Genomic DNA, 26,467 nt, shown 5'->3' with positions numbered 1-26,467 from the left:
GACTCTCAGCCACCCTTAATAGAGTCATTTTCTCCCCTCCCAGATCAAACACCTCTGGCTCCCTCACGGGATTCTTCACTCGCAGATTTATCTGGAGAAAGTGGAGGGCAACTCGGTCAATCTATCCCTGAAGTAATTCAGACATCTATTTCACATGAAATGATAGGTTTGACTGAGGATCGGGACTCGCGAATTCCCATTGCACCACCACTGACCTCTCTTGAAGAGGCTAGGGTGATTTTAACTGTAGGTACAGAAGAACAACAACAGGAAGACTCCTCACGAGCAATTATATTGAGAGAAACACAAGCACGTGAGGCGAGTGAACCAAACACGAATGAAATTCAGGTGAGAGCACACACAGACACTGATACTGTAAACCTGTTAGCTCAAATTGCTGCCCTAAAAGAAGAACTTGCTAAAAGCCAAGCTGAAGCTCAAGCATTCAAAGCACAAGTGGTTGAACGGTCTTCTTCTTCCACCTCTGTCAACAATCAGCTGGCACTCATAAGGAATGATATCTTAGATCTCAAGAACACTGTCACACCAAAGCTCAATTCCATTCAGGAAACTCCAACTTTATCAGCTGATGACATTTCTGACTTCTGCTCTCTACATACAAGGATGACTTCTCTTGAAGATTTGGTTGAAATGAATCATTCACTGGATTCCTCTAGATTTCTAAAGATAGAGACAGGTATGGAACATCTAAATGAAGGGATGAAGCACCTGTACTACATGATCAAAAATTCTCACTGTCCCAATGAAGAACAAAAGACTTACTTTGAAGGGCCGTCTGGTGGAGGCTCAGGCTCGGGAGGTGATGGAGGTCATGGAGGATCTAAGGGAAAATTAGTAGAGGATCCCTCAACTAAGGGGGAGAAGAAAGGGAGTAGTGGAAAGGGGAAAGAAAAAGATACCTCTGCTGGGGAAAAAGGAAAGGCTGATGATGTCTATTACAGTGGAGAACAGGATGACTTTGACATTTTTGATATTCCCACTGAACCAGTCTTGGAAGATAAAGATTGTTTATTTGAAGCTGAAGAGGAAAGTGATTTTGGAGATTGGGAAGAGGAAGCTACAGTGGATCCTATCTTTGAGAAAGAGTTTCAGCAGCAGCAGTCAGAGATGAAAAGAAAAGAAGCTGAACTCAAAAAGGTCTCCCAGATCATTGACAAGAGGAAAGACATACAAAGAACAGAAACTCTTCAAAAGCAACGTCTTCATGACATTAAAGCTCAAGAAAGGAGAAGAGATGTCAGACTGAAGATTGGTGAAAAATGGGATGAAGCTAGGAGAGTACTTGATATGCCTCAGCTGAGCACTAACAATGATAGACAGTTCCTACATCTTCTTGACAAGTTGGAAATCTCAAATCCTAACAATGACATGTAAATGAATGCTATCAAGACTGAAGTCTCAAGGATCACAGCTGCTTTTGATAGATCCCTAAATGAGATGAGCATTTTTGTATATTGTCAGAGTGAAGGATCTTTCAAGGTGTCACTTCATCTGTTTGAGAATCGTTCTTTGTCAGAGATTTGGGTTCTTCTCAACAAGGTAAAAAGAAGCTCAGAATTGAATGAAGTTCTTCGAGAAAGGCTTAAAGAGTTTGCCAGCAGGGCTAGTCCTCAAGTGGTCAACAATCCTCATCAGGTGAGATTCTTTAAGTCTGATTGTCTTCAAATCTGTCAGCTAGATGTACAATCTCTTAAAGACTACTCAGCTAAGCATCTGGTCTGGATGGAACATCATTTAAGAACTGCTGGATACTCATCCATGTTAAAGACTCAAGCTGCTGATTTGATTCAAGCTTATTGTGAAAAGAATATTAAAAGGTACAATCAGATCAAGAATAAGCTGAAGTCAGTTGGAGTTCAACCAGTCAGACCAACAAGCTTCACTTCAGAAAAGGATCGTGTCTTTGACAAAGAGTTGCTTCAAGATTTAGAAGAAGGTGAAGTCAAAAGAGAAGACAACTGAAGTCAATTAGCTCAAAACTCAATGTAATATGATTAGAGATTTATGAATCAAGATAGTCTAATGTAGTTATATGTTCAGGCTAGAGGAACATCTATCTTGTATTCACTTGTAAATTTCTGTTGGAATCTGGAAAATGTTAAATATAATCCAGAACTTTTCTGCTATTTACTTTGCATTACTGTTTATATCTTTTTCTTATTTGTTAGTTGAGTTATCCTCTAGGTATTTGTTGTTATTGTCTAACAAGCAAATAGGGGGAGATTGAAAGGCATATGGCATAGCCTATTTGTATATTCGAGGATTTAACTCAACTCAAATAAGAATGTAATAAGTAAATAGTGGATCTATCGTCAGAGAGATCTCACAAAGTAACATATGTCAAAGGGTTAAGAAACATTATTCATCTACAGACTTGAAGACTTAATTCACTGGAAGAAGCTCAAGAAATTGATCAAGCCTCAGTGATATAAATCAAGATTGTGGATTTAATCAAGTGACAAAGATCTCGTCAGGGTATCAATTAATTACAAGGATTTAGTCTGAAAAAAATCAAGAGTATCAAGGTCAAGGCTTGAAGAAACGTCACGGAAGTTAGTCACTCATGAACCAGACAGTACATCGAGTGTCAACATTGAAGTGGTGGAATTGATTCATAATTGACAGTAATTTTTAGAAGATTTTCAGAAGAATGGTTGCTGCTCAAGATTAGTATTAATTCTCTATTAATTAATTCAGTCATATAATTTAATTAAGAAAATAAATTATATCTGCAAAGATTAATTTATTGATTAATTGAATTAATTGATTAATTAATTCAGAATTAATATTAAGGATTTTCAGAATTGTTATTAGATTAAAATCTATTAATAATTCAGTAAGACAATTTGATTTGAACTACTATGACAATCGGTATGACAATTGATAGTCATACCGAAAGTCTTGCTAGTTCATTCTGATTGTCTTGCTAACTATTGGGATTGTCTTGCTAGTTCAAAAGGATAGTCTCACCGAAAGTCCTACCAGTTCAAATGGATTGTCATGCCAGTTCATTTGATTGTCTTGCCGAAAGTCTTGCTGATTCAACTGGATTGTTTTGTTTACTTAAACAACAAAACACAGCAGAAGTTATTAATGCAATTATTCAACATACAGAACACACAAGTCAAGAGAAAAAGAAGCAGAAAACAAAGGCAAAACATTTTCATTTTTCATCTGCTTTCTTCAAGATTAAATTTCTAGATTGTAAAGTTAAATCCAATCAACTAGAAATCTTTATCTTGTTCTTGTGTATCAATCTAGCGGATTAAAATCCCTAGAACTTAATCTCAAATCGCATTTAGCATTTGATCTTTTAATTGCAAAAATAGAAAAAGTTCATGTCGAATTTATTCTAGATTTGTAATAATTGATTTGAGATTAATCCCTTGTAACCGATACCGTAATTGTAACACCTTTCAAGTTTAATAAAAGTTTTATTTAACTTGAATTTTGTTTCACTTTTTTATTCCGCATTTTATTCGCTTAAACGGTATTATTTGCATTCAACCCCCCTTCTACAAACAAATTGGGACCTAACAGCCTATTTTTCAACTGATCTAAAGTCATGTGTCCTATATTCACCTTACTGGCATCTTTGGATGTGCTAGCTTCTTCTTTGACAAAGTTCTTGGAAGTTGAACCAAACTTCTTATTTAGATTTTTCAAATTGTTCTTTTTAGAATCATTTGCCTGTTGTAATTGATGAGCCTTCAACGGATGCTCCTTTTCTTCCTTCAACAGATAACTTTCATCATCCGTTGATTCCACATCCGTTGACAATCCATCAATTAATTCTACTTCCTTTTTGTTTTTCTTCCAGGCATTCTCACAGAGTGATTCAATTCCCTGAACCTTGACAATCTGAGCACTAACATCCCTAGATGTTTTCCAGGCCTTGATTACATCTTGTTCACGTTCTAATTGTTTAGAAATAATTTATACTTTCTTAACAGATTCTTCTAGTTCACTCTCAACAAATAAGTATTTGATTTTAATCTTCTCAAGTTCAATTACCTTACCCTCTAACACATCATTCTTATCACTTAAAAACAAATTATTCTCTTTAATTCTTGTGTTTTCTTTAGCTAGTGATTTAAGGGAAACACGCAAATGATATAATTCATTGGACATATCATTTATAGCTTCATTGCATTCAATCTTAAAAAGCTGAGAGAGGTCAGTAGTAATTACCTGGTTGCTTGATGAACTAGTTTCATTTTCATCAGAATTAGCCATCAGGGCTAGGTTGACATATTCCATATCATCATCTTCATTGGCTCCATCCGCTGCCCAGTCATCCTGAGTCAGAAAAGCTCTTTCCTTTTGTTTGAGCAAATTGAAATATTTCTTTTTGTAATCCACTTGCTCAAATTTCTTCTTATCAGAGGTTGGCTTTCTGCACTCATTTACAAAGTGTCCACTTATGCCACATGTTAGATATATTTGATAATGTCATGACTAATATGATTTATGTTTAGTTTTCAGATCTTACTTAAACAGGACAAATCAGTAATTAACTGAAATCAACACTTATACTGAAGTCAGAACTTAAGTCATCAGTACTTAAGGTTCAGCAGATATTTATCAGAAGATAATATCAGGACTTAAAGGAAATATTCAGATAAAGAAGGCAGCTGATTAAAGGAAAAGAAGATCAAGACAAATATAAGAAGAGATATGCATGAAGAAGGAATTCTATGAAGAATAGAATACTTGGAAGAAAAGATATCTAATTGATATATTTTAGGAAGCAGAATTATATTCCATATCAATTAGCGATTATCTTGTAACTGTGTAGTATATAAACACAGACATAGGGTTTACACTATAAGTGTTATCATTATCGAGAAGATTATTCATTGTAACCCTAGCAGCTCTCGTGATATTTGTTCATCACTGAGAGAGGACAGTTCCATACTGTAACAGAGTTTATTATTTTGAATAAAGTTTGTTTTCTGTCACTTGAGTTATTAGAGTTCGATTTGATTGTGATATACACTGTATTCACCCTCTCTACAGTGTGTGCGACCTAACAAGTGGTATCAGAGCCTATCTGGTAACACATAAACAGTTTAAGATCCAAAAACAATCATGTCTGAAGTAGAAACTGCAACTAAGCCCACCAAAACTGAAGAACCTCCAAAGACACAAATCCATAGCCGATATGAGGCTATTAGAGTTCCTATATTGAGACCATCTAAATATCCCATATGGAAGGTGAGGATGACTATGTTTCTGGAAGCTACAGATCCAAAATATCTTGATAGAATCAAGGAAGGGCCTCACAAACCAACCAAGCTCGCTGTTGCAGTTGCAGGTGAAGCAGCAAAGTCAGTACCAAAGGAGAAGAGTGACTACACTGCTGAAGATATCGCATCAATTGCTAAGGATGCTAAGGTACGACACTTACTGCATAGTGCCATTGATAATGTAATGTCAAACAGGGTAATTAACTGCAAGACTGCTAAGAAGATATGGGATGCTCTGGAAACAAGGTGTCAGGGAACTGATACAATTAAGAAAAACAGGAAGACAATACTCACTCAAGCGTATGAACACTTTAACTCAAAGGCTAATGAATCATTGACTGATTTATATGATAGATTTGTCAAACTCTTGAATGATTTGTCACTGGTTGATAAGGAGTATGATCATGAAGATTCAAACCTTAAATTCCTATTGGCTCTTCCTGAAAGCTGGGATTTGAAGGCAACAACAATAAGAGACAACTATAATCTTGATGAAACAACTCTTGATGAAATTTATGGGATGCTAAAGACTCATGAACTTGAGATGGAACAAAGAAGCAAGAGGAAATGATGAAAGTCAAGGACAGTTGCACTTAAGGCTAAAGAAGAATTCCCCAAGGCAGCCACCTCAAGGAAAGGCAAGGGTAAAGCGTTCTTCACAAAGTCTGATACTGAGTCATCAAGTTCTGATAGTGATGATGACTCAGAATCTGAAAGCTTGCTTGAGACGGATGCTGATGAAGAGATGATGAAGCTGTGTGCCCTTATGGTGAAAGGAATCAAAGATTGCATACAGGAAGTTTAGGAAGGGAAAGAAGTTTTCTAAGAAAGGTGCAAGTTCTGATAAGAAGAATTTCAGAAAATATGAGGGCAAAGGAGGAAAGTCTGACAGAGGAGATTATACAAATGTCAAATGCTACAACTGTGGTGAGAAAGGCCACATATCTCCTGATTGCAAGAAAGTGAAGAGTGACAAAGACAAGGCTCTTGTCACAAAGAACAAAAGCTGGACATACACCTCAGATTCTGAAAGTGAGGAGAATTATGCCTTGATGGCAAATGCTGATATGGCAAGTGCTGAAAGCAGTTCTGAAGCTGCTGAGTTAAAGGTACCTCAAACTACTTATGCCTTTCATACTGATGATATTAATGAGTTGAGAAGATATCTTAAAACCATGTTCATTAGCTATAGAGATCAAACTTTAACATGTGAAAGATTAACTTCTGAAAATCTTGCTTGTAAAAAGAGGAATGATTATTTAAAAAAAGAGTTAGTCATGTTCCATCAAACTCAGAAAGATAGAGATGATGCTTTTAATGTTAGGGATGAATTACTTAAAATGAACGAATATCTAAAAACTGAGTTAGAAAGGGAAAGAGAGATTATCAGGACTTGGACTAACTTTGGCAGAACAACTCAGAATTTGTTATGTAGTGAAAACTGGAAAGAGGGCTTAGGTTATGGAGATGATAAGAATGATAAAGGAACTGTAGAAATTAAGCCTATAGTTGTTAATCAAAAATCTAAGTTAAAGCCTGTTAAGTTTGTAGCTGTAAAGTCTGATAATGACAAATCAGAAGTTAAAGAGGAATTAACTTCTGACAAACTAAAACAGGAAAAGACAACTGCAGTAAACGTAGGCTTAATGACAAAGAAGCAGCTTAAGCATAAGCTGAAAGAAGTTAAGAATGCAAACAAGGTAAAATCACCTAGGAAAAATAGGAATGGAAAGGAAGGTGTGAATAAAAGCAATGATTATAAGCCTGTTCCTGATGCTCCTAGAAAAACATGTCATAACTGTGGAAGTTCTAACCATCTGGCTTCTTTTTGCAGGAAGAATAAGAATATAAACTCCTTACCTTCAAAGTCAGGAGTTAAGAGTCAGTCTATTAGATATAAGCCACAAAATCCTTGTTTTCATTGTGATAGTTTATGGCATTCCATTTATACTTGTAAGGAATATCATAGTCTGTACTATGATTATTATCAAATAAAACCTTCTTTAAAGAAAGTTAACATTGTTCCTTCTAGTGTAAGTTCTGATTCAAAGTCTGATAGTGTAAATTCTGATAAGAAAAATGTTAACATAAACTCTGATGCTAAATCCGCTGTAAATGTTAACAAACTTAATAAGGCCAAAGGATCCAAGCAAGTCGGGGTCCTTAAAACTAATCATTAGTGGTCTTTATGATTGCAGGGCAACAAGAAAAACATCCTAGTTCTAGACAGTGGATGTTCAGGACATATGACTGGAAATAAAGCCCTGCTATCAGACTTTGTAGAGAAGGCTGGCCCAAGTGTTTCTTATGGAGATGGCAACACTGGAAAAATATTGGGATATGGCAATATCAATCTTGGGAATGTCATCATTAAAGAAGTAGCTCTGGTCTCAGGACTTAAACACAATCTACTGAGTGTTGGTCAAATCTGTGACAGAGGTTATCATGTGGATTTCTTTGAAGAACACTGTGAAGTTATTAGTAAATCTACAGGCAAAGCTGTTCTGAAAGGATACAGGCATGGTAACATCTATGAAGCCAAGCTTTCAACAAGTACTGATGGTTCTGCAATCTGTCTGATGAGTAGAGCATCAATTGAAGAAAGCTGGAATTGGCACAAGAAACTCTCTCATTCAAATTTCAAAAATATAAATGAACTGGTCAAGAAATATCTTGTGAGAGGACTGCCAAAGTCAGTATTTGCTCCTGATGGCCTTTGTGATTCTTGTTAGAAGGCTAAACAAAGGAAATCCTCATTCAAGAGCAAGACTGAATCATCAATTCTTGAGCCTTATCACCTACTACATCTTGATCTATTTGGTCCAGTAAATGTCATGTCTATTACAAAGAAGAAATATGCTATGGTCATAGTGGATGAGTTCACCAGATACACATGGGTGTATTTCTTCCACACAAAAAGTGAAACTGTATCTCTCTTGATTGATCATGTCAAGCAACTGGATAAATTGGTCAAAGATTCAGTGAAGATAATAAGAAGTGATAATGGTACTGAGTTCAAGAATTTGATAATGGAAGAGTTCTGCAAAGACCATGGAATCAAGCAGGAATTCTCTGCTCCTAGAACTCCACAGCAAAATGGAGTTGTTGAAAGAAAGAATAGAACTCTCATTGAAGCTGCACGTACAATGCTTGATGAAGCAAAACTTCCAACCTATTTCTGGGCTGAACCTGTGCAGACTGTTTGTTTTACTCAGAATGCAACACTCATTAACAAGCAAGGAAAGACACCATATGAGATGGTGAAGAAAAAGAAGCCAAATCTGAAGTATTTTCATGTATTTGGATGCAAATGTTTTGTTCTTAGGACTCACCCTGAATAGCTATCCAAATTTGATCTAAAAGCTGATGAAGGAATCTTTTTTGGATATCCACTTTCCACAAAAGCCTTCAGAGTCTATAACTTGAGAATAAGAGTGGTCATGGAATCTATCAATATCTCTTTTGATGATAAGAAGATTACTGGACTTGAATATTTCAATGATCATGATCAGCTGAGATTTGAAAATGAAGACTTAAATTCTGATACTGAAAATCCTGACAGTCTAAATCCTGATACTGCAAACTCTGATGGATTAAACTCTGATGTTATTGAAACTGTGGTGACTACGTCAAAGGAAGATGCACCTATGCAGGGGGAGCATACTCAAGATACAACCACATCTCAAGAAGCATCAGAACATACATCTGGCTCTTCAAGTTCTGATTCGTCAAGTTCTGATAAGCCAAGTTCTGATAATTCTGAAAACTTAAATTCTGAAGAATCCAACTCAGAGAGCATAGTTTCAGGGGGAGCATCAGAAAATGTTGATGAAGATAGCATGGATCATGGGGGAGCATCCAGTTCTAGAGAAAACCTTCCATCTGCAAGGAAGTGGACTAAATCACATACACCTGACTTAATAATTGGAAATCCTGATGCAGGTGTCAGAACTAGAACAGCTACTTCAAGTGAATGTCTTTACAATTATTTTCTTTCTCAGACTGAACCAAAGAAAGTGGAAGAAGCTCTTCAAGATGCTGATTGGGTGCAAGCAATGCAGGAAGAGTTAAATGAATTTGAAAGAAACAAAGTCTGAACCCTAGTGCCAAGACCAAAGAACATATCTGTTGTTGGTACAGAGTGGGTATTCAGAAACAAAACTGATAGTGATGGCATAATTACAAGGAATAAGGCAAGGTTGGTTGCAAAAGGATATTCTCAACAGGAGCGAATTGATTATGATGAAACATTTGCACCAGTTGCTAGATTGGAAGCCATAAGGATATTTTTGGCTTATGCTGCTCACAAAAAGTTTACTGTCTTTCAAATGGATATAAAAAGTGCTTTTCTCAATGGAGAATTGGAGGAGGAAGTATATGTTGAACAACCTCCAGGCTTTGTAGATCCCAAATATCCTAATCATATCTACAGGCTTGATAAAGCACTTTATGGCCTTAAGCAAGCTCCAAGAGCATGGTATGAGACTTTAGCTCAGTTTCTTCTGGAAAGTGGATTTAATAGAGGAACTATAGACAAAACACTGTTCTACCTCAACCATGGAAAGGACTTACTTCTGGTTCAGATAAATGTTGATGATATCATCTTTGGTTCTACAAATGACAGACTTTACAAGAAGTTTGCCAAACTGATGCAGTCAAGATATCAAATGAGTATGATGAGGGAACTTAGCTATTTTTTGGGCCTTCAAGTCAAGCAGAATGAAGAAGGCACTTTTATTTGTCAAACCAAGTACACCAGAAATTTGCTGAAAAAATTCGGAATGCAAGATTGTTCACGTGCATCCACTCCCATGGCCACTGCAACAAAACTGGATAAGGATACTAGTAAATCAGTAGATATTACTGATTATAGAGGTATGATTGGCTCGTTACTCTATCTAACTGCTAGTAGGCCTGATATCATGTATGCTACCTGTCTTTGTGCAAGATTTCAAGCAGATCCAAGAGAACCTCACTTAACAGCTGTGAAAAGAATTTTCAAGTATCTTAAAGGAACAACTGATCTGGGATTGTGGTATCCCAGAGAATCAAATTTTAAACTAATAGGTTACTCAGATGTAGATTTTGCAGGTTGCAAAATTGACAGGAAAAGCACAAGTGGAAGCTGCCAATTTCTTGGAGGCAGATTAGTTTCTTGGTTTAGCAAGAAACAAATGTCAATTTCCACATCAACTGCAGAAGCAGAGTACATTGCTGCAGGAAGCTGTTGTGCACAGATTCTTTGGATGAAGAATTAGTTACTGGATTATGGGTTAACATATTTTAAAATTCCTATTTACTGTGATAATCAAAGTGCTATTGCTATGACAGGTAATCCAGTTCAACACTCAATGACAAAGCACATCAGCATTAGGTACCACTTCATAAGGGAACATGTGGATGAAGGTACAGTGGAATTGCATTTTGTTCCAACAGATCAACAACTAGCAAATATCTTCACAAAACCACTGTGTGAAGCTACTTTTACAAGATTGGTAAATGAACTTGGAATGGTTTCAGGTTCTTTCTCTAAATCTGCTTAACTCTTGTTCTGATGCATCAGACTTTATGATCAGTATTTACAGAAATTACTCTCTTTGTGTATTCTGTGCTTAATTGAAAATTGCTTAAGTACTGATTGTTGTCTGATGTGAATTTCTAAACTCTGATAGTGATATGACTGTTTCTGTGACTATTCAATCCTATGAGGATAACTGTGCTACATGCTGACCTAGTAGTCTTTAATATACTAGAGATCCCATATTAGAAGTAATTATTTATGTGGAAATCTATTGACACAAGCAAGTTTTAATATTGAGCTTAGTTAAGTTTACTTTGTCTATCTTATTACTAAGTCAAAAACTAGAATAATGCTTCTCATCTGTTAAGTTCTGATGTTAGTAAATCTGTTGAATGTACTAAGTGTTGATAAACCTCACTTATCAAAAGAAAAAAAAAAAGAAACAAGGAATAAAAATCAGGTACTCCTTTGAGATCTAGAGTAAAAATGTGGAAGGGACGACCCAAGTGCATTACTGGTATTAAGTAATATGCATCAGAAAAGCAAATAATTATTTTTCTTGGTGACTTTTCACACTATATGATTACTGGAGAAATACTCTGATAAAAGCATAAATTCTGATAAGTAGTCGTGGCTCACTTACACTGAGAAGCTACTGTAAAATGGAATTTCAAAAGATGCATAAAATAAGCACAAAACAGTTGAGGTGGACTCGTGCATGAACTCATTCAAAATTAAACTTCAAAATAATGACAGATTTTTAGTAAAGTTCTTAGTTATGCCTTATTTCTAAGATGTACTGAAGTGAATCAGACTTTACTCTTTGTCAGATATTTTTCTTAATGCACACACTTACACTCCATATGAGTGATGAAAATTATTGTGGCGTTCAATGTTGTTTTAGATGAACAGTTTATGTGTCAGATTACATAAATTCTGAGGACAGGTTCTGATGAAAGTTCTGATGATTAAGTTCTGAAGAACCGAAATCAGAATTTGTGTGAAGAATTACAGAAATAGCAATTCACTTTTCGAGTTAAGAAATCATGTTCTGATGACTGTTAAGTTCTGATATAAGTCTAAGTGCTGATATTAAATTATGATCCTCTACTTGACTTATTTGTGGTTAAAATCTGAAGCAGTCTTATTTTAAATCAGAATATGTACGGGTGAGATATTAACAGTCAATTCAATTAGGGTTAGTGGAACACGTACATGCACAGTAATATTTACTTATTTCTTGTGCGCATTAAACCCTGTTTTACTCTTCCAATGACTGTTTTTTTTCTTCTTCCCAGTCTAGGGAGACGAGGTAGAATTAATTCTACCTGTCAGCATTAAATTTCCTTGCATCTCCTGGCATTCTATTGCCCATATAAACCAACACCTCAAATCAGTCTACAAATCATTTCTTTTCTTAAACACTCATTCTCTTTTCCTTCATATCAACAAAATCATGGTTAACTATAACATGTTCTTGAACTATGAGACCTTCAACATGGAGTTGAGCTGTGTGGACTGGCAGCAGGAATGGCATGTTACTGCCATTCCTGATGAGATTTGGGACTCGGTTCCCCAGGAGGTTCTCACACACCTCCTGTTCTTTTACATGGACTACCATCGCCATCTTGAGCGATTGGAAGAAGAAAGGGTGGAAGCTCTCCGCCAACAAGAGCGAATCATTCGACTCGCTATTCTTTTTGTAGAGAGTCGGAAGAAGAAATAATTTGTTTTCTTCTTCCTTTTTTTCTTCATCGCCAGCTTTGTCTAGCTTCTTAGCAAAGGACAAAAGCTGTTGATGTTGGAGTTTGTAGCTTAGGACAGTCTTGTAATGTTCTGATGTAAATTTCAATTTCATGAATGTATTCTCTTAATATATTAATGGAATTTTATATTTTTGCAAGATTTTGTCTCTGAGATGTTTGCAATTCTATTGTATTTTTAAATCCTGATATATCCATATTCTGATGACCATTTTAATTGCTGATATAAATTAAGTTCTTATTCTGAAATGTCAGTACTTGTTTACTTGATTTATTTTTTGGTCATTCTCACACTTTATATTTTTCCAGAAAATGGGTTTTGCAGTAAAAATGATTAAAAAAGTGGGAACAATTTAAATTTTGAATTAAAACTGACTTACCTCAATTAATGGGATTACTTGGTAAGTGGAACGGTTTTTCCTTGAAAAACTGCATGTGATAAGTAATGATTACTGTTTTCCCGTGCCCATTAACTATTCATTATTGCTGCATGTCTGATAGGTGTCCAACGGTTATTTTTTTTTAACCATGTATAAGTAAGAGAGAGAGAAGATTATACAATCTTTTATTTACTTTTACACTTTATCTCTCTTTCTTTACTTTTACTCTCTCTCATCTCCTCACGCTGTTTTTCATACAGACATTTTATCAAACACCTTACAAGCAAACTTATTTCGTAATTTTTCTCATGGCACCTAAGGATTTGATCATAGATGGAGCCAAGTTCGTTCCCAACAACTATGCTGTAATCTTAAATCATGATGAAGCTCCATCTGAGTTGCACTTTGTGCAAGATCTTCTTGCACACAGTGAAATTGGGTATGCATTGACCCAGCCACCAGTCTTTTCAAGCCAACAAGTTCTGACGTTTAGGCGGACTGGGCATTTTGATAATAGTGGTGCTACTGGTACTCCCAGCATTGTTTTTGAAGTGGATGATTTTGAACATGTGGTAACTCCTGGAACAGTTCGCAAGGCTCTACATTTACCAGAAGGCTGCATTTTCTCAACACCGGAGGAACCAGTTCTACAGCAGCTCATGGCCAATTTGGGGTATGAGAAGAGTTTGGCTAAGCTTGGACAGTTGAAACGAGCACATATCAGAAAGGAATGGAACTTTTTCTTCGACTGCATCACTAAAGCCTTCGGGAATAAGTATTCTAACTTTGATGCCATTCCAATAATGAGTCAGCACATCGGGTATGCTATTATTAACCAAACTCATTTTGATTTTGCAAGTGATGTGCTAGGTTTTATAGGGGATAGGATGACAGAGGATAGGAATGTTGTCTACTTTGCTAGATTCTGTCAGCTTAATATAATTTATGTTATGCTGATGATCCCCAACCTACCACTGACTTATTTCCACCCTTTAAACTTACAAAACGGGCTTTTAATGACTTGGTAAATGCTGATCTTAAGAAAACGGTGGTTAGACCTTTACAGATTCCTCAGTCTGTAAAACAGATCCTGGTAAATGCTGATCCTCAAACCTATAGATCTGTTTATCCTGATGTTCAACCTACCACCACATCCCAAACACCACAACAACCATCCAAAAATACCACTCATACATCTATACCTCAATCCTCTATCAGAACACATCTCAAACCTTCACAGATAGCTCAACCTTCATCCTTAGCACCTAATGTGAAGCCTTCATCTTCCAAGCCCAAGAGGACAAGGACTGTCCCTCAGACACCACAGAAGAAAAGGAGGATTGTTCTGAGAGATGAGTCTGATAGTGAGGAACAGGTTTCTGCATCAGAACCTATTATGAAAGAAGCTGAGAAAGTCCCTTCTCAGAAGGATTCTGGAATTGGGGGATCTAAGCTTCTCAAAAGGCTTAGAAGAATGACTTATGCTGAACCTCCCAAGGAATCCCCACCTTCAAAGAGATACAAGAAACAGAGAGCTAAAAGGCCAGCTTCAGATGATGAGAAAGCAGTAGCTAAGGAAGGAGATCAGGAATCTCTGATCTCAAAAGAACCAGAATTTGCTGAAGCTACTGCATCTCCTTCTCCATTGTCCCCAACTCAGGAAGCTGCTACTGATAAGGCAAACACACCATCTGTATCTCCTGTACATGAAACTGTATCTCCTGTAGACCCAGGCACAAGTGCTGAAATTGATATTCACAACCTGGTTGTGCCTGAGGTTCTCTACATAGAAGCTCCAACAACAATAAATCCATCAACAACACCACTTACTGATGCTAATGAAACTCCAGAATTATCTGCAACACCTTCTCTGCATCTAGATGTTGATGATCAGAATATAGGTGAGCATCAGGATATGGCTGTTGATCAGACTTTGGAAACAGATCAGCACTTAGAGGATGATGCTGAAGCCTCAATTGCTTCTCATACTGTTGTTTTATCAGAAGATGCTGATTCTGTCAGTTCTGATGCTTTAAATGTTGATACTACTGGTGATGCTGCTATAAATAAAGATACTACTGCAGCTGATCCATCAAGACATGCACCTCAACAAATTATTCACAAAAGTGAACTAGTCAAGAAGTTTGTTTGAGGAGAAGCACCAGTACCTTGGAGTGAAACTCCTAGAGGACAGGAGTGGAATAAGGAATGGAACTCAGTTACCTTTGTTCCATCTGAAAAGATTCTTGCTGAGCATTTGGCAAAAGCTGATGAGATGTTAATTAATGATGATTTCAAGATACAGCTTCGAGTCACTACATTGAGTACTAGACATCTGCAAGGTCTCCATTCAATAACTCATGCAGAGTTACATAAAATTCAGGAAGAATTGCTCAAGCAAGAAACGGTTAAGAAAATTGAAAAGAAAACTTTCTTCCAACCTACCTTTGATAGAGTTGCTTACATTGAGAAGACCCAAGAGAAGCAACAGTCTCAGATTGATGATATTTTGAAAAATCAAGCTTCTCAGCAATCTCAACTCGATGAAATCCAAGCCTCAGTGGAATTTCTTGTCTCTCTTCTCTTACCTGCTGATGCCAAAAAGGGGTAGAAAGTAATTAAGTCCAAATGCAAAACTGATCAGACATTGAAGGGGAAGGATGATGAAAAAGATGACCAGGGAAACTCTGGAATGGGTGGAGGTCATGGTCAAGGTAGAAGTTTCTCATCAAGAAGAGCTGAAATTACAAGTCACAGGACAAGTTCTGATGCTGGAAAAAGAATTACTTCTGCTACTGGTAAAAGGATAAGTTCTGATGAACTTTTGGATCTTGATGAAGAAATATCAAGACAGCTATTTCTAAAAGAAAATCCAGGAATGGACTTTGAGAGTCTGATGGAAGAAGAAGCTAGACTTAAGTCAGAAAAAGTCAAATCTAAATCTGAAGCTTCTGTTGGTAAAAAGAAACTTCCAAAGGCCAAAGGCATTGTGATAAAAGAAATAACAAATGCTGAAGCAACCAAGGCTAAATCACAATTGCAGATAGATCCAAGGTCCAAGGGCAAAGAGAAAGTTGGTGAACCTATCAAGGTTTATGTGCCTCCTGTGGATGAAGAAATTACTGTTGAAGATGCTGATCTTGCTCTGACTTCAAGAAAAATTTCTAAGACAACCTCTGACATGGCTCAAGTTGTTCAGAGTAAAGATATAGTTAGTTCTGATATCTCAAAGAAGTAAGTAACCTCTGACATAGCTCAAGTTAACTTGATATCAGAAGATAAATCAAAGGAAACCTCTGACATTGCTCATGTTAAACCTTCAAAGTTACTCCTACCAGGATTCACCAAAGCCAAACAGACTCAACCTTTGAAGACTGCTGTAAGTGGTTTTGAAGCAAGAGTGGTTACTGGAAAGGAAGCAAGAGATAAATCTGGATTGGGTAGTGTTGATGAAAGAAGAATACAAAACACAACCAATGATCCAACTTCCTTAAGTGAACCAGGTATTTGAGCAACTCCTGAAAGATTGAATCAACTAGAATCTGTACAGATGGTTTACCATACCTACTTGAGAGAACACATCTTGTTGTACTTCACAACAGATGGTAGGGTTTATCATATAAGGGAAAATGTCATTCCACTGAAGTATTTTGAAGAATTGGAACATGTATTATTCTTACTTCAAGTGAATGACAAAATAACAGAAAGTGCTGCAAACTATTTGAAGAGTCAAATTCAGAAACAGAAAAGGCTTTATTCTGTTAAGTCTGACAGCATATATCTTCCAAAGTACAGAGATCACAAGGGTGATATTGTTGAGATGAAGCCTAACTCTGCTAAGATTATAACTACCTTTCTGGGTTACAAGGCTGTGGAATTCAATCTTGAGTCTGACAAGACATATTTGATCAGACTGGATCAGGACATAAGGAAAGCTAAAATTAATGATCTCAGGGCTGCAATCTTTCAAACTGGTGAAGATTCTGCAGAACTTAAAGATGCTAAAAGAAGGATGATTGATGAACTCAGATATGTTGAGAGATGTTTGTTAAAGAATTATCTCAGAACAACTCCTGACATCAGAGAGATCAGAAAGTGAAGCCAAGTCAAGATCTACAACTGCTCAAATTCTGATATGTATACAGAATGAAGTTGTTATCAGAAGTTAAAATTGGTAAAGCTTTAAGGACTGTAAGTTGTAGTTATCTAGTCAAATTCTCATGCATTTGTACTTAATGTTTTTTACATCATCAAATATCTGTTAAACTTGTATATTATGCTAATTTACAAGTTGGGGGAGATTGTTAGATATATTTGATAATGTCATGACTAATATGATTTATGTTTAGTTTTCAGATCTTACTTAAACATGACAAATCAGTACTTAACTGAAATCAGCACTTATACTGAAGTCAGAACTTAAGTCATCAGTACTTAAGGTTCAGGAGATATTTATCAGAAGATAATATCAGGACTTAAAGGAAATATTCAGATAAGGAAGGCAGCTGATTAAAGGAAAAGAAGATCAAGACAAATGTAAGAAGAGATATGCATGAAGAAGGAATTCTATGAAGAATAGAATACTTGGAAGAAAAGATATCTAATTGATATATTTTAGGAAGCAGAATTATATTCCATATCAATTAGCGATTATCTTGTAACTGTGTAGTATATAAACACAGACATAGGGTTTACACTATAAGTGTTATCATTATCGAGAAGATTATTCATTGTAACCCTAGCAGCTCTCGTGATATTTGTTCATCACTGAGAGAGGACAGTTCCATACTGTAACAGAGTTTATTGTTTTGAATAAAGTTTGTTTTTTGTTACTTGAGTTATTAGAGTTCGATTTGATTGTGCTATACAGTTATAACATTTGAACTTAGATTTGTCCACCATGTTCTTGTTTGACTTAGTGAATTTAGCATTTTTCTTGAATTTCATCTTTGCAAACCTTCTGGACAAAAAAGCCAGATGTTCATCAATATCATCAGAGTCATCTTGACTGGAACTATCTTCAACCTCAGCTACTTGCTCCTTTCCCTTGCTTGATTCTGACTTGCTTGTGCCAATTTTGAGACTTGGCATTGTCTTTTCTTCATTCCTGGCTTCAGTCTTCTCATTTTCAGCTACAAATGCAACTGATCCACCTTTTCTCTTTCCCTTTTCCAACAGCTCATCTTGCTCCATCTCAAGTTCATAGGTCTTCAAAATTCCATATAATCTTTCAAGTGTGAAGTTCTTATAATCTTGAGAATTCCTTAGTGAAACAGTCATAGGCTTCCATTCCTTTGGTAGAGACCTCAGAAATTTTAAGTTGGAATCCTTGACTTGGTACAATCTGCCATACAGCTTCATTCCATTCAACAGTTTCTGAAATCTATTGAAGGTATCATTCAGTGATTCTCCTTCTTCAAAATGAAAGTATTCATACTGTTGAATGAGAGGCTGCATTTTATTTTCTCTGACTTGTTCAGTATCTTCACAGATAAGTTGCACAGTATCCCAAATTTCCTTAACAGTTTGGCTGTTAATGACATTATCAAACATATCTTGATCTAGGCCATTAAACAGAATGTTCATGGCTTTCTTGTCCTTGTGAACCTCTTCAATATCTTCATCAGTCCATTCTGCTTTTGGCTTGGGAATAGACTGTCCAATAGCAATTGTGGCAGTTGCAGCTGTGGCCACCTTGTGAGGGATGTGCGGACCATTTTCAATGCAGTTGATGTAGCTTTCATCTTGAGAGAGAAGATGTAGATGCATCTTCACTTTCCAGTGATGATTATTATCTCTTTTCAGGATTGGAATCTTTACACCAGTATCCTTCTTACTCATGATGTTAGTAGAATAGATCTTTAAACTCTTTGTAAGTTAAGAGATTGCTCTGATACCAATTGTTATTCCCAAGGAACTAACAATGAGATTTACAGAAGGGGGGTTGAATGTAAATCTCAAAACTTTTTCAAGTTTTGAGCAGTTTCAAAGGCTAAGTGTTTTGATGAACAGTTGTGTGTGAATTGCTTTGAGCAGGTGCAGACATGTATATATTCAAGACACAAATGTAAAGAACACAAAGGCTTCAAAAACTTTTCTGGTGGATTTGTTGTTCCACCAGAGATGTGTATTTCAGAAAATCTGTGATTCAAAGAATTGATCACAGCTGCGTCCTAGTACAAACTAGATGATTTTCTCTCTATTTTTTTCTAAATAGCTTTGGAAAATTCACTATCTAATTACTAGCTTCAACTTGGTTTATATATCACCAAGTTTACAATTGAAGACAAAAGTACAAATACAATTAAAAAGATTCTTCACATGTTTCTTCTTCATTTCTCTATCCAATGCAATCTAGGATAATCTGTGAATCTTTAAATACTTCCTTGTTTGCACCAGAATGGAAATGCTGCATTTTCTTGATTCCTCCAAGAGGCTACCACATTCCAATTGCCTCTGTCAACCCATGTGCCTCTGTCAGCTTATGAACTGTCACTGTCAACTGCTATTGAACTGAGCATCCGTTGAAGCTTTCATCCGTTGATGGCTTTATCCGTTGATGCATTAGCAGTTGAAGCTTTATCCGTTGATGTACTCATCCGTTGATGGATGTTATCCGTTGAAGCTTTAGAGACATCCGTTGAAGCTTTGTTTCTCATCCGTTGAAGGCCTTTAATTTATCAGTTGATACTACTTCACTTATACAAAATTTTAAGGCATGAAATATTTACAATTAGCCCTCCTATTTGCATATCCACTAGTAGTCAACATGACTTATAATTTCCCACAATCATCTAAGAATTATAACTTAAATACAGAAACTGAAATGTGCAACAATACTAAACTTATTTCTAAGTAAAGCTACTCCATCAACGGATAGCCAGAATGGTCTTATCCGTTGAGGCTACAAACACTAGATTTCTACTTAAGTATTTTGTTTAACTTATCATCAAAATAATATATATTTTCCTAACAGAGATGCTTAACTAACCTGTAATACTAATAACATAAACCCACAATAGCATGTTGATATTAATTATTTGAACTAAGCGCAGAAGAAAATCTGTCTCTTTGTCTGGATTGTAAACTCTGAATTCAATTTCAATACACTTCTCCCCTTCTCTCATGAGACGAATTCAAAAGTCCCGTAGATAACATACAATACAGTTTACATTTAAATACCAGAAAACATTTCATTGACATCTATATTTTTCCTTTATTTATTACTGGAAATCTAAAACAAACAAAAGGAGCCAAAAATGGTTTCTAAGCCACCAGAAGATATCACTTGAATTCAGGCTCAGTAGCCCCAACAATCATTTCGAATTTCATCATCAAATTTCTTCTTAGGCTCTGGATATTTTGTGAAGTACTCATCTGCAGTCATGGTATTGAGCTTTTTCTGTAGTTACAGAAAACTTCATTGTGATTCTAAGATAAAATATGTACCATATTCAATTATTGATAATAAATGAAAACTGATACGAAAATAAATTTAAGTTATCACATGAGCAGGCACATTAAAAAGGGTAATATTTTACTATAGCTAAAGCATATACGAGCTGCTGCTAATAAGGGTGAGTTTGTTGTTTTAAAATATAGATGAGAAACCCAAGCACATAATTACACCAAAATTACAATGAAACTACTCTCACCTTCAACTCTTAGATGTCTGTAATTTCTTTTTTTAATCTTTCAGACTCCTTTAAGGACTGCTGTTCTGCTTCTTCGAATTCTACCAACTAGTCAAGTCCAAACAGATAACATAACATTAGTTAAATTTGGACCATAATCCGCAGACCAGGAATAATGCAGCTTACCCTTACTATATAACATGCTTTCTCTGATACATTTTACACATTCAGTAAAGTGGTTTTTCTTGAGACTAAAATTATCATTAGTTTCATCTAGGTTTCGAGAAAGATGTTTGCCAAAGTTTCTACAATGCCATTGAACTAGCATTAGCATGTTTAACAACAAAATCACAAAACATCAATCCCATAGGATTCCTGATAACCATAATGCAAATTGCACAGTTAACTGTGTGTGGATAGGGTACGTAAAACATTAAATTATTGAAAGCAGTTGATCAACATTTCCTACCTTAAGCTAACCAGGCAAGTGAAATGAAATTTTGAAACAATTTTACAAGTGTTGGATAGACCCATTATAAGTTCTTCTAATTATTGATTTCACAAGTAATGCCCTTTTAATTATCACTCAACAAGACTTGTCGGTAACTATAGAAGCTACAATGCAATAGAGTTAGGAAAGGTATGTTCTTGGTCTCTTTCGTTTCTCAATTGGTATGCAACACACCCAGAAAAATGAAAATTAAAAACTAAACAAAAAAACTAAACGCAAAACAACATAACAATCATAATAAGTCCAAATAATATATGAGCTGCCATTGATAAAATTTGATAAACTAAAATGAGGGGACAATGGAAACAAATTATTTTGAAAGAAAACTTATTTCAACTAGTATTGTAGGCCGATTCGCCGGGCTTAAAGTTTTGATTTTTTTTACAGAAAAAGAAGTAGTTTCTTACTTTGAAGACGAAGTTTGTTATTATTGCAATGTTTTGTTATGACCCAGGTTGAGAGTCCCAAAATTCTTTTAGGTTATCGATGAATGTATTTGAATATGTGTATAAGTTTCTATTTAGTTATTGGTGTAAACTTTTGTTCATAAATCTTGTAGGGGACACATTCTGCAAAAAAATTATATAACATAACCTCTAGTTGTTGTGGATGTGGATTAGAAAGGTCGGTCATTTTCTTTCCAGTAAATGCATAAAATACTGATATCTAGTGACCCCTTACATGTTTGAGGCAGATATAGTTTTAAAGCTTAGTTAAAGGTCAAAAAATTTCTATTTTTAAATTCTTCTGAGAGCTTCCCATGCAAAATGTAGATTTTCATCTCTGGGACACAGCTTCACATGTTTGTTTATGGCATGGTTTGCGGCGAGTTGAAATTAAGTTGTGACATCCCATCCAAGTGGTAGGAAGATGTTGAACCCTAATTGTTTGTGGTTAGTAAGGTTGGACGATGGTTATAAAGTCAATAGTTAGTAAACAAATAAATTGCCATTTTGGGTGTTTACCTGGATGGTAACATTGTCCACGCTCCCTTTGTGGTGTTCTTCATTGCCTACTATGAAACCTTTGCAAATATTGGTAACCCAGTAGATTTGAATTTTGTTCTTAACATTCACCTCTTTAATAATTAGTTTCATTGTATACTTTCCTTTTTCAAGGTTTTTAGTTCTGTTGGGAAACTCTCATCACCTTCGACCTACGTAGAAGTAAAACTGATCCAGTTAGTGGTGCCTTTATATAATGTAGTTCCCCACAATGACAGAGTTACAGTTTTACCTTCTTTGCGATTTGTGCAACCCTTTTTCCTAGAATGGTTCTAATTTGTTGATCTCCAAGGACAATGATGCCACCTAATTCGTCTGATGCGATGACTGAGATATTGAACCTGTTGCAGTGATGAAATGTGAAAGATTTAGGTAACCATGTGTATGTTATGGAAGAATAATTTTGTAAGGAATGAAATACTTCTTCTCTGGGTAAGGTTTGGTGCAATTGCAGCTGTTGCGGAACCATTCTTCATCATTACATAGTAATTCCCTTGTGCAGCTATTACATACTACTGAGTATCATTCTTCTTTCTCCTCCACAGAGCGTATTATTACATGAGTAAGGACTTCAGTCTGTAGAACGAATTAGAGATACTTATTCTCAGTACTTATTTGAAAGAAATAGGAGTAAGGATTTTACTTGAATATAGGCGGCCCCTAGGTTGGTGATGTCCGACAATTTGAGAAGTTCTGTTTGCTGACGTTTTGGTTTGTCAAATATGTGCTTGAAAAAGTAAGGATTGGTTAACCTGCATGGGATAAAATTTAATGACAATAATAACTTGTTATTGTGTTTCGTAGATAATAAGCGTTAACATAACTTACCTTCTTCACAGATTTTTCACACGATGGCGGTTCATGTTCACGAAACATTCAGTTGCTGTTACGCTAGTTAAATCTACTTCATCTATTTGATGATGTGAAAATATTGTATTAGTTGATAGGAAATGACTTTGTATGAAAAATATTGAAATTGTTATTATTTGAAGAAAATGAAGTACCGTTCCACAAACCAACATGAAAACTTTCAATAATGATTATTACAGGTTGTTCTACAGCCTGGAGAAACAGGTTCTCAAATTTCAAAGCATATTGGTCCCAAAAAGTGACCTTGATGTTGGAGCTTCAAGTTCAGGTAAGGACATTAGTTTTTGTTCAATGAAATGCATTCAAAAAAAGGCAAAGTAATCATGTATGTTTACCTTCCATCGGTTATAGTGAATTTAGACTGTTTCTGAGCATGACCGTGTCTATTGACAAAATCAAAAATTGTTTCTCTGAATTTAATTATTCCGACCACATCTACACATTATAGAAAAATGTAAATAAGGAATATGGGAGAAGCATAAATAGTATTTGATTGATGGAGTAATGAATTGGGTGTTAACCTGCTAAGTGAGTAGTTTGTTTAGTCATTCCTTTTAGTTCGCTATGATTCATAAAATCAAAAGCGTTTTTGGCAAAAGTTCTCCCATCATCTTCTACTTGTTGAATCTTTGTTTCTGTGGAGAAAATTAGTTGTACCTCCTTCCTGAGACATCTAAACTTGTCTTTTATTTTGTAGTCTTGAACCGTAAAGTTTTTGATGATGCAAATAGTTCTAAGAGTGAACTGGTCTTCCAAAGATTCTGCACATAGTCCCTGAATGAATGTATGGGTTATGTCGTTCTGGTACAGGTTTGTATGATAATTTGTAGAAAAAATTAAAGGCTTTGGTGAAAAATCTACCTTCTAGTCAAGCAGTAGTAGGTTAATGCCTTTGGAAATTTCTCCCGTTCGGCTAACTCCTCTCCACAATCGTAGGATTCTTACTTTTATCTTCCAGTTAAATCTTTCTTTGGTGAGGTTCCTCAGTTCTTCAAATTTGGTTTTGGACATGGCGAAAATGTAAACTTTGTAAAAGTAGTCTTCTAAAATGGTAGTATAGTTGTGGGAGAGTTTGGTGTCATCCAATTTATGAGGTGATCTATACAAACCAACCACCTTTACATTTCTTCCATACTAATTTGACAGTATAGATGAATTCTGTTTTTTTTTATTTAATGAGTTATATATGTCTTTAATACTTGTAATTGTATTAATTGCTGTTTTCACGGATTCAGTTTTTTTGTTATTATGTTCTTAGAAGATGGTTTAGTTAGTGGTTACGTAATATGTGAGTGCTGTAACTCGGGCCTTCATTTATGTTTCATTGATTTTTCACGTGTATAACATCTGAAAATTGGGACTCGTTAATTCCAAAAATAATTACCATCCATAATTTAAGCACATTTGCTAAAGTGCTAATAAAAATACAATTTCAATATTGTTCTATAAAATTGCACTTCATTACAATACTTTGTTACAAACAAAAGTGGAAAACTTAAAGATCCGTGATCGGTTTCCTCTCACTTACAATGCGATTACTTGGCCTTCTTCTTCTGAAAAAATGGACAATAGATTATTATTTGAATAAGTATATCTGTTGTTTGAATATTATGGTTGAAAAAGGAAAAAAATTGTGAATTGCTACCGAAGCAGAATTTCCTTGTTGCGAAGGGATATCTAACGGTAAAGGTTCAACTCCTTTTCTGGATCTTGTGTTTGTCGACCTTGTAGCTTTTAGTGTAGAGGTTGCAGGTTCTGAAATGTTGGACCCCTGTCAATTACACAATGATTATAAGAGATGGTGCAATTTTGATATTCATAGAAGCATGGGTTAGGACTTACTTTTATAATGGACATAGGATCATTGAAGTCATGTTTGTGAGAAGGTGTCAAATCACTAATGGACTGTATACACTCATCCACTTGAATTGCCTCGTATGGAAATGAAGAGTTTTCAATGTTTTTTTTCAATGCATAGACTGATGATATATCTCTGCATGACTAACTACTTCAGAATGTCTCGAAAATGATGTACTCTAGTTTCCTGTAAATTAACTTATATCTGGAATAAGTATAAGAAGAGTATGCAGTTTATAACATGTAATGGAGTTTATGAAGCTTGTCGTACCTCGTCCTCGGGTGAGTATAGGTCGTCAACTGTCTTATCTAATAATTTGGATATATCATCATCGAGAAAAATAACATCCAATGACCCAGTACTATCAGAGCATTGAGTCTTAACATTGAAGTTGTTATGTAAGAAAATGAAGATATTTGTAATACCGTTTAAGGGATTTAAAATTATTATAATACTTGTGTAGTTACTACACCTTCTCCTGGGGTAGGGGATGATACGGTTACAGTTGCTGCAATTGATTTTGGAGGCATCAACTCTAAGCTCTGCGGGGCAGTTTGAGCAGAAAATAGTGTACCAATTTGTTGTTGTTTCGACTTTGTTCACCGTGACCTCGCACATAACTTGTTTCCGTCTGGAAAAATACAAACTGAGATAGAGGTACGGAGGTGAGAAAAGTAAAATTTTTTTATTACTGATAACATGAATGTCTTCTTGTTGCAAAGCTTTTATTTGCTTGACAGTGAGTAGGGTTTTGGCGTATTTAGGCTCCCCATCAGATATTTCGAAGAGATCATCAACTCTGCACATCATAGTACTTTTATTACTTCTGCAAATTTAGTAAGGGGATTTTAATTGGCGGTTACCTACTTCTTCTGGAGTATGTCCACACTGTAATGATCTGGCTGAACGTATACTCTTATAGCTGGTTAGTTTGTTAACTGAACTTTACCTAATAGGGTAGTAGGACAAACCATTATAAGCTAAGAAATTAACGTAAAATGAACAAAACTGTAAGTCATTGGTTCGTACCATCATATCTTGTAACTCGGGCACATGAAACTATGACAATAACATCTTTTGACGTAGCTTTACCTAAAGCGTTGTCTACCTCAATATCAAATTTGTCGACTAGGGTTACGTTAACACAATTTCTACAAATAGAATGTACTTAGTATTGAAGGGTCTACAAATTAAACAAAGTTAATGAACTGATTATAACAAATTAACTAACACGTCGTCAAGCAGATCAAATTTTAGACGATATTTATCATCCTCATTCTTGATACTGTGCACGATGGGGCTCTTGTTCTTCAGTACCCCAATCATGTCTATATTTTGAAAAGAAATGTAATCAATTTTGTAGCCGGTTATGTGTAAAAAGAAAAAACATGCTTTAAATTTAACATGTAAGTTGTGGTCTTACCTACTAAAAAATGATTAGCATTTTCCAGCTTGTTAATTTCCTTCATATGGAACAGATCAAATGCATATTTCTCAATTTCCAGCCCTTCCAAGAGATCTTTTGTCATTTTTGTTTCTTTCGTGAAGTATATATGTTTTCCAGTTCTGGCTGGGCAATAAGTTCCGTCCCCTAGAAAATCTTTCACCTTAAAGTTCTCGATAATATAAAATTTTCCTTCCTCTAGGTCATTTTGT

The sequence above is a fragment of the Apium graveolens genome, chromosome 10 (genome assembly GCF_009905375.1).
Source record: "Apium graveolens cultivar Ventura chromosome 10, ASM990537v1, whole genome shotgun sequence".
Lineage (NCBI taxonomy): Eukaryota > Viridiplantae > Streptophyta > Magnoliopsida > Apiales > Apiaceae > Apium > Apium graveolens.
This window is presented reverse-complemented; position numbering follows the sequence as displayed.